Raw genomic sequence first — 10,753 nt, forward strand, 5'->3', positions numbered from 1 at the left:
GATAGCTCATATTCAATGTTTAAGATTCTTTTAGTAAAGGTTAAGTTGTGTAGGGCAATAATATCATAGATCTCCAGGAGATTAATATTCTAAAAATGCTTCATTGTACAGTTTAGAAGGTAAAGCTGGACAAAGCAATATAAACTGCTGCTTTCAGATTATTATCTGTCAGTGGAGATGATAGGCAAAAAATAAGTAGTATTTTTTATTAAGGATTCTCTGTCAGATATGAGAATCATTCAGAAAATACTTATTTCTTGCAGTGCTGTCATTTTACCAAGGAGGGGCTATTCTCTGCAAATATTTTTTTTAAAGTTTATATTTCTTCCTTTCAGGAAAATGTTTCCAAGATTACTTGTTCAGATGATGCCCTCAGCCATCTTGGACAGCAGATATACTGGAATGCCAACAAATTTATGGCTTTGTATATGCAGCCAAAATGTTATAGAGGATATTATGTTTTTTACACTACCCATTGTATGATGCTCACGGAGATCATCTCCTATCAGAATATCACACAAGTCTATTGGGGTTTCAAAAAGATTTACTACCTCTCAGTGGATGTAAGCGAACCTGTGACCACATTTGTAGCACTGTGGCAGCTGAAAAAAATTAACATATGCACACTGTTGCAACATCTTCACAGACCTTGTCGTAAAGGCATTTTATAAAATCTTCCTGCATGATTACTTTATTCATGTTATCCCCGTATACATTTATGTTTTCCTCATTTTCTGTGCTGGGGGGGCCTTTGTGCTCAGTTTGTAATAATACACTTATGATGCTCTGTCATTGAAACAAATGAATGGACTGATTGACAGAGGCAAAGTTTTGCAAAATGCAGCATTCAGAATTCTCAATCTCCCTCCTGTCTTTGATAACAAAATTGCCAGTTACTGCCTGTCCATCTTGTGACTCAGGAAGTACTGCATACATAACCAGCAAGTTTCATCTGTCTGTTTGCACTGAAAGGCTCCATAATGAATCAAATTATGCACAGGGACCAGGAGTTATTGAAAAGTTTATGACCTGTAGGTAATTTTCTTCAGTTCGATTTAGCCCATTCTAACAGCTCATTCTAAGCACTCTCTTCTGGGCCTTTGAATTTTGTCCCCTAGACTCACTGCTCAGCAGCCTTGCTTACCACTCAGCTATCTAACTATAGGTAGCTAGCCTTCTTTGACATCAGACTAGCTAAGCAAACGGAAGCAAATGACCATTGCCAGATACACTGTGATATGACAGCTGTGAATATTCTAATTCTCTTCTACTTAAATAATTAAAGGCTTATAACATTTCACGCACCATCCTCGCATGAGCCCTTCCTACAGCCAGCTGGGCCAAAGTCTCCTCCCTAGTTGGAACTCACATTCTCTAGTTTACACTAGCAATGTTTTAATTTCTTCCCCTAAAAATGCATTGGCTCCTGCTCTAACTTGTAATCTGTCTCTGGAAGGAACTGGAAAAATATAATAACCTCTCTTTCCTTTGCCTCTCCCAAAGCTACATCTTGGGCTGGTTCCCAACTAGTATTGCACTTTTAGTTTCTTTGACACATTCTGAGAGAATATTGGGAACTAGCTATTATTTTAGTTATTTTGGTGCAGTAATAATGACTGGCTTTGACCAAAGCACTTGTTTTGTTTTGTTTTTAAAGTGTTTGAGTTAGGGTTCAGGAAATAACTGGGAAGGCTACTGGTAGTAGTCTACTTTGGAATCAGGGGTTCTTGTGAATATTTTGAAGTCTTTGTTGTTGAATGGGAATCTATGTATTGCCTTTTCAGAGCAGAGAAGAGAGATAAACTTTTCATCATGACTGGGAAAAGATGTGCACTACTGGTAATGGCTTCTCGTAAGATACTTAGTGATGTTTAACAGTAGCCTTGGTCTGTAATGAAATTTGTTGTGCAAGGAAACAAATTTGTGTGGTTTGCCATTTGACAAAGGCTGCATTCAGGGGTCACATTAAACAACAGTTTACAAAATGGAGTTCGTTTAAAATCTAATTTAGTGCAATTCCTGAATGTAAGCTGCCCAACAAGCTGTGGTTTGTAAATAGATGTTAAACTGGGATTCTAAACCATGGCTTGTATCCTGATGTTTTCACTGTGGTTGGTGCTAGTTGTGGTTGCTTGTGACACCCAAATGCAGAAATTCAAGTTTTTTCAGTAACATTGCCCATCTTACAGGGCAATCCTAAACAGAATCCCCCCCAACCCTTCTAAATCCATGGAAATCAGTAGGCTTAGAATGGTGTGCCAAGGGTCATTTCGTAGAAAAAGAGCTAGGGGGACTCATTAGCATAACTCATTAGCATATGCCACACCCCCTGACATCACCGGAAGTGTGTCCTCCCCACAGCCGGCGGCGACCTCCAGCGGGCACCAGCAGGGAGCTCCAGGCCCCGCCCACCCGCACCTCACCCGGGGGGATGGCATCCCCCCGCGTCCTCCCCCCAAATGACCCCTGGGTGTGACTCTGCTTAAGATTGCATTGTCAGCCTCCTCTATACAGAAAGAAAAGCACAGAGCAGAAGAAAATCTTGTCCCTCCAACGGTATTCGGCTCTTGATGGCAATGACTGGGGCACGGAAGGCAGAGGTTGCTGTCTGATTGTGCTCTTTAAATCCACAAAGGTACTGCAATAACATTGGCGCAAACTGCTCATGCAACCACAGCCTACTTTAGGATATGCACTGAGGCAGTGCAACAAACGGGAGGAGAGTTGCCGACAATCTGCAAGAGAAAAAGGGAGATGATGACTGTAAATGATCAGGAATTTGGCAAAACAGCTAGACAGAAAGAGGAGAGGAGGACTGTATATTTTTAGCCAGGAGCAACAGAAAGGCAACATGTTCTGCCTGACCTCCCTTTACCCTCCCCATTACCCTCCCATTCATTGCATAGCAAGCAGGCTGCATACATAGTGAGGCCTTGCCAGCAGCATGGCAAAATAAGGAAGCTCGAGATGGTGTCTCGGGAGTCTGCATAGGACCCATAAAGGAGGCAAGAAACAGATTAGTTGGGATCTATAAATGAACTGTGGTCTATTAAGTAGTCTAACCAGGAGCTGTGGAACAACCAATAATAAACTAGACTACTTAATAGACCACAGTTCATTTATTATGATGTCTGAATGTGACCATTTACAGAGGTATAGGAAATACTTCTCTTGACTTCTGCAGAACAAAAGGGGCTCAATGAACAGTCATCCAAGTCTGTCCCGCTATCATAAAATGGTTTTCCTGTCTACTCCCAGTGTTTCGCAAGTGCCAGTGATTTGATTTTAGGCATTGCTGAAATGTGTATCTACAGTGATTCAACAATATTGAGCAGGGGGTTGGACTCCATGGTCTATATGGCCCCTTCCAACTCTGTGATTCTATGATTCTATAATTTTGCTATATCAACGATAGTAATGTCACACACACTCTCAAAACTAGGTCTTGATTCACCACTGCTTTACTCATCAATGTCATCAGGAGGAATTAACAAATCAGGTTTATTGTTTACATGTGCAATTTCAGTAAACAACACACACACAAATTCCTTATAGCCCGGGCCTATGAACTACTTTTATTGGCAAATCACAAAAAAAAAATGTATTTATAAGAAATATTAGCCTAAGACAGTCTTTATATTTATAGTAGGAAAGCCTCAGAAAATATAACTGGGTTTTAGCTGGGATGTAATTTAGGATAAAATAAAACAAGACATTTAAACCTGGGGAAAATATATGAGAATGGTACAACTATCAAACTATGTGTGCAATTTCCTTGTGCTCAAATTGCATTTTCTCCCTTCAGTGTTATACGGCACAAGGTCCTGCCCTCTAGATTAGAGACTTTTGCATTAGAGGAAACTAGGTTATGTCTTCCACTGTCAGGGATAGAAATTATGAGCTGGAGTGCATTTTAGCCAGTCACTCTGAAAAATGTTAGCCCAAGGGGGTAATAATTAGAACTGTTTTTGTCAGGTGACTGCTTTTTAAGCAGTGATGTGTCTGAAAATGTAGCTGAGGGGGTTTAATATAAATATAAATATTTTTTTTCAGTCAGCACTGTGACTGGATACATTTTGTTCTTTTCCTTTTCATTTCAAATGTAAGCACTTTTTTCAGAAATTATCTGCTAAAACGTAATACTGCTAGCATTATCGTGACCTGATAATATTATCTCCTTCATAAACCAATAATTCAATGCAGCCTCAGAAGTCCTTACGTATAGCTGTAAACTGGCCCATTACATCGCTTTCGTGAATGCTCCTGCTCTATGCATATTTGAATTCTCAACATGAGATTGTGGCTTTTTTAAAAGATGAAGCTGTGGCATTTGAGAATAGAAATTAAATAAAAAGAAGAAAAGCACATATTTCATTAATGTACACTGAATATATGAAGTTTGTGAAATAGATAAAAAGTGGTCACAAGAACTCCTGCTTGAAAGTAGGTTCCTCTGAAATCCATTGCACCTACTTCAGTGTAAATTTGTTTAACATAATGCTGCCTGTGAAAGTAGATTCTCTATTAACAGCAGAATTTTGTTCTAGATAAAACCCACCCAGGGCCATGGTACCAAGGGTTGACATGGTTGAATATCTGCCCAGGTCCATGGCCCGGAAGACACTGAATACCAACTAGGGACATTTGGCCTGTCTATTCCCATTAGGAATTAGTATTGTATTGATAGGACCTCATGCATGTAAACAGCTCCTGCCTCAACTGCAATGGTGACCCCAGAGGTATTCTCTGCTTAGGATACCACCATAAGCTGACAAAATGGGAGTAACTGACAATAAAATATAACAAATAAGCGCCCCTGCTTTTTTCAGTAAACATGTTTGTTGATGAGACATCATAACTAATATGCTACTTAATTCAGAATACCCCAGACAAGAAGCCTAGACTACCAGTCAGCTTCTAAGTCCAATTCATGATAATGTTTTTGACTTTCAAAGCCCTTTGCTGTCTGGACCCTTGTCAGTTCAGAATCTTCCTCTCTAGGGATGCCAGACCCCTGGTGCAGGTCAGGGTCCCCCAGTTTTGGGTGCTCTTCTCCACCACCACCTCCAATTACTCCCCCAAACAGGCAAGAAGCTGGAAATAAATGTGACATTCCTATGTGACCCATAAGTGATGTAGGCATGTCGGTGATGTCAGGTGGATGCTCTGGTTTTTGGGCAAAACTCTGTGGTAGAAGCTAACTCTACCATAGAGTTTTGCCCAAAAAACAGAGTGTTACCCCCCCATACACATGTGCTCGATGTGCCTATGTCACTTCCAGGTCACATAGTCACATCGCATTTATTTTCAGCCTTCCTCCCTGCTCCTGGTAAGTTCACCCCGCATCCCCTACCAGCAGGTCCAAGGGACCTGACAACCCTATTCGTCTCTCATTTCCTATGATCGTCAGAATATTGTGTACACTCTTGTTAGTTTGAAAGCTGTCAGTGGCAAGGCCAATAATGTCAGGGCCGTATTAACCCATGGCCGGGCCCCTAGGCTTTCAAATATTTCGGGGCACCCCTGGCACTTCAATCTTTCACCCCACTACAGCTGACAACCTGACCCTGGTAGAGTAGGTACTAGGCTGCAGTATATAGCCCTATATCCATTTTGAGGGTCTCCTGAAGAATTCTATTCACAATTTTAAAATATTTTATTGCGCAAGTAGAACTCTTCAGGAAAGCACGTTTTGGAAGTATAATTGCTCAATACTGTAATACTTTGAAGTGAATATTTTTTATTATTTATTAAATATAAGCCTCCGACAAAATTTTTATTATTTATTAAATATATATAATTTATGGATAATTGTTTTAATATGAAACAATTTGTTTCACTGCACTAAGGAAGCTGTTAATTATCTTATTAATTGAGGTTATATATTACAGGCTGTGAAGAGAAAATAACAGTGCCTCAGCAAAAAAAACCTGATGGGCCCCTAGTCCCTTTGGGGCCCCTAAGCTTCAGCCTACTCAGTCTTATGGATAATACAGCCCAGAATAAAGTACAATTATAAATTAATTAGTCATTTCCAGTGTATTCAGAGATGCAGTTCTTCTGCATACAGTAGAAGTTGCAAATTTGTGCCTACTTTTTTGTTTGCTTTTAATCCCATCCAGGAGGGGATACATAGGAGGGTTTATAGCACATTTAACATCCTGTGTGAAACCAGAGATTGTAAAAAAGATGCACTACTTAATAGGGCTTTTGATAGTGAGTAATCTCTGGGATCACAGTTGCAGTTGAGGGAGGAGCAATCTATATTTGGTTGTTGTTTATACCTGTTTTTTAATTGCTGTAGTGTGAGTGAATACTGATTGTTGTAAACTGTCTGGGGCTGCCATTGAAGACAGAAAAGGCAGGATATAAGTAAGGTAATTAATTAGTAGCAAAATGATCTCAAACTTGGGAGATATTCTGATGGCCTGCTAGATATCCCCATAAACCCACCTTTTGAAAATCCTTTCCCATTTATTATTGGTTTTAGTGGACATAGTAGAACAAATGTGATTTTATATAGTTAATATGTTTATATTTTTCCTATTATTTTAATGGCACATTTTTGCAGCACAAATAGATAAGGACTAGGCTGTTGCCTGTTTTTCAGGAGGGACAATGTCTTGATCAAAGAGAGAAGAAGAAGAGGAGGAGGAGGAGGAGGAAGAGGAGGAGATTGGATTTATATCTTGCCCTTCACTACCCAAAGGAGTCTCAGAGTGGCTTACAAACTCCTTTCCCTTCCCCTCCCCACAACAGACACCCTGTGAGGTAGGTGGGGTTGAGAGAGCTCTGACAGAAACTGCTCTTTTTAAAGAACAGCTGTGCCAGAACTATGGCTTGCCCAAGGTCATCCAGCAGATGCAAGTGGAGGAGTGGAGAATCAAACCCAGTTCTCCCAGATTAGAGTCTGTGCATTTAACCACTACACCAGTATCAGATAGATGAGAATAATTTTGTAGTGTTTGTTGTTGTTGTTGTTGTTGTTGTTCAGTCGCACAGTCGAGTCCGACTCTTCACGACCCTATGGACCAGATCACACCAGTGTTAAAATAAAACAAATATTCTGTTTCTGGATTTATATGCAACTGTCATTTTGTTAAGTATTACGGTATTGTGATATAAAATAGTTAACAATGGTTAAACTGCAAGTAGTTAGTTATTGCCTATTTAATCCAAGATTTAGATTTTTTTCTACACATGAAAGATAGAGAAGTTTAGATACCAATGCCTTTTACTCCTTTTTTGTACTTCAAAAATTAAATGCTATAGTAGACCTTCCAAGGTTAATATCTGTCCTTGCACCTTCAATGAATCTATGGCAAGAATGTTTTTTATTGCTCTGCCATAGCTAAAATTGCTTAGTCCATACAATCTATAGGACACATCATTTTTCAATGGGAAAACTTCCAGGTTTCATTAGGAAAGAGCATATCACATTCAAAGTGAATGAGTATTAGAATGCAAGGGACATGCCAAAGTATATTTAGTGAAGCAAACTCTGTTTAGATAACCCTAGACTTTATGAGGAAAGATCATTACGTACTGAATTTCTTCACATCTCTCCTTATAATATAAGGGGTTTGGGTGGCCATATCCTATGGGGTGGCGAGAATAAATGCGATCCCTCAGCCATTGGCCCGCCAGCTGCTGCTCAGGGCTACTGGTGTGCCATTGGCCTGGGGGGAGGAACAAGGCTAGCCTCCTTGGCCCATGCACGGCTGGAACGGGTGACGAGCGGGCGGTGGAGAATAGTCTGAAGTGCCATATAAATGTTAGGTATTATTGATTTTAATTTGATAAATCAGTGCACTCATGGTGTCATAGCATCAGATATAGATGACTCAGAAGGGAGGAAGAAGAAGAAGAAGAATCCTACTCACAGGATTCAACAAGCCAAAATTCCACGTCATCAGAATAATCTGAATCAGAAAAAGGAGCGGCTGCCCCCAAACTCCAGAAAACAAAGAAACACAAGAAGAAAAGACTCTGGAACTAAGACAATAGCACTAAAGGCAGTAATTGTGTTAAGCTATTAAATGTGTACTATCATAATTGAACCAAATCTTGATATAACGTGTAATATTAGGTTAAAAAGCATTATTTTTTCAACTATTCAGATCGTGACATGTATTAGACTTCTCCCTTCCTCCAAATCCAGTAGATGAAATAGATTAGAATGGTAGTATTCCGTCCCCTATCAAGTAGATATATGTATTAGATTTCCTTTACCCATCACCCATAGTGATAGTTTTAGGGCATTAGTATCCCTTCCCCTATCCCATAATTGTAGCTGTAGAAAATGCAAAAAAATAAAAAATTCCCCTTTGGGGGGCCAAAAAAAAAAGATAAAGATGACTCAGAGATCAATCATATGCAAGTCTACTCAGAATCCTACTCAAGTCTATTCAGTGGGGCTTACTCCCAGGAAAGTGTTCTTAGGATTCACTGTCAGTCATGGAATCAGAGGTAGTAATACTAGAGAATTCTACTTAGACCTGATCCTAACTAAATTATGACACTGCCCTGTAGCTAGATGATTTTCGGGGGGGGGGATGACATCACTTATGACATCACAAAATAATAAAATTTAAAAAAAACTTCAAGGGACAGTGGAAGACCTTGTGTGGCTCCAGGCTGCTGCTGAGTGGGGCTTTCTGTGTTAATGAGCAGCTGCTCACACACACAGCTTAGAGGGAACAGTGGCAATAGGGGCAATTCTCTGTTTAAACCAGAGAAATGAAATGTAGCTATGCAAGAGCAAAGTTTGAGTTGTTTCTGTTCATTTCACGGAGCTTACAGGGGAGAGTTTCTCAAATGATCTTGCCCCATCCTTTGGGTGACATGCCCCGTTTCCACAGCTTTATGCCTTTTTAAAGGTAAATTCAACAGACTGTTATGCTGCGTGCTGGGAGAGTCTTTGCCAGCCAGGTATAGTTTGTCCCTACAATAGCAGCAATACATGTCAATTCTGAGTGTGTACTGCCCATCTGCTCATTTACTCTCAGTTGTAAAATCTATTATATAATGTTTCCCTGAAAAAAGTATAAATTATCTTGTCAGTCAGTGTTCAGAAAACACATATGCTGTCAGTCACTTAGCCCATGAACATTCTTCATAAAACCTTTATGTTTGAAATTCTCAAATTCATCCTCAATCACTGTAGCACCTCTCTTAAAATACACAAAAGACACAAACCCATAATTTCACCCAAATGCATAATTTCATCAAAAATTCTTATTTCTGTTGCAAAGTGGAGATATAAAGTCAAATTATTCTTTTCCTGAGAGCCTGTAGTTGATACATAAGGTCTTCCACCTCTCTGTGACATTCTGGTGAATGGCTAAATTTTGCTGGTCTTGGTGTGAAAGCAACATTTTAAAAGACGGCTTTCTATTAATTAAGAGACCCAGTGTGGTGCAGTGATAAAGATCAGTGGAGTCTAATCTGGAGAGCTGGGTTTAATTCCTCACTTCTCCACATGAAGTCTACTGGGTGACTTTGGGCCAGTCACAGTTCTCTCAGAACGCTCTCAGCCTCACCTACCTCACAAGGTGCGTGTTGTGGGGAGAGGAAGGGAAGGAAATTGTAAGCCACTTTGAAACTCCTTAGGGGAGAAAAAAGTGAGGTAGAAAAACTAGGGATTGGCACAAACTGCATTTTTGTAGTTCGGTTCATGGTTTGTGGCTGAACCATGAACCAAACCCTGAACCAATACAAATTGGGAGGTTGGTTTGCAAACCAATCTGGTTCATATCAGTTTGTGAGCCATTTAAAATTTAACCCCCTGCTTTCTGCTCTGTGTGAAAAGCCACAGGGGGCAGGAAGCAGGGGACTTAAACCAAACAGGTGAGCAGTGGCCCCCTGCTTTCTGCTCCCTGTGGCTTTTCTCAGGGAAAGCAGGGGCTTAAATGGCTCCCAGCTATTTAAACCAAACAGCTGAGTGGGAAGGAGCTGCTTTTTTGTGAAGAGCAGGAAGCAGGAATTTAAACCCCTGCTTTCTGCTCTTTGCAAACTTCCATGAACTGCATCAAAATTTTTGAAAGTTCAAGGTGGTTTTTCAGTTCATGAACATTGCTTCATAAACTGGCCAAAATTTGTGATGAGCTTCAGTTCATCAGCTGGTTCGTGCCTATCCTTTAATAAAAACCAACTCTTCTTCTTCTTCTTCTTCAAAAAAAAGATTAATTTCAATCATAGCTTTAGCTGTAGTTCATTCTTCTATTCAGAAAGTTTTTCTCCCCCTCTCTCTTTTTTACAAAACTGAAGCTGCAGTCCTAAGAATACTTTCCTGGCAGTAAGCCCCATTGAATAAGTCTGGAAAGACTGATACAGAAAATCAACTGGACAAGAAAGGAAATGTTGAAAGAAATGGAGTGTGGCAAGGTAAGGTGTGGGAGGCATGGTTTGGGTCCCTTCATCTTTAAAATCAATTTTTGTAGGGAAAAAATGACTGGTCTATGAATCTCAAGAAAGGATAGGAAAGATCACTGGTGTGCTAATTCACATGCCAACTCAAGTCATCCAAATTCTAGTTTCCTATAAAATCAGAATACTATCAGCCTGAAATTTGAAAAAGAGGATCCCTTAGATGAGGTGTACAATAATTTCATCCCAGTTGGGGAAGGAAAGGAAGTTATACCAATGCCTGTATTTCTCATTGGAACTAATGGAAATTGTTGCTTTTCAAATGCAACTACTTTTAATTCCAGAATCAAAGAACTAAACTAAACTCAAGTATTTAAAATAACCT

The sequence above is a fragment of the Gekko japonicus genome, unplaced genomic scaffold, assembly GCF_001447785.1.
Source record: "Gekko japonicus isolate JY-2015 unplaced genomic scaffold, Gekko_japonicus_V1.1 scaffold620, whole genome shotgun sequence".
NCBI lineage: Eukaryota > Metazoa > Chordata > Lepidosauria > Squamata > Gekkonidae > Gekko > Gekko japonicus.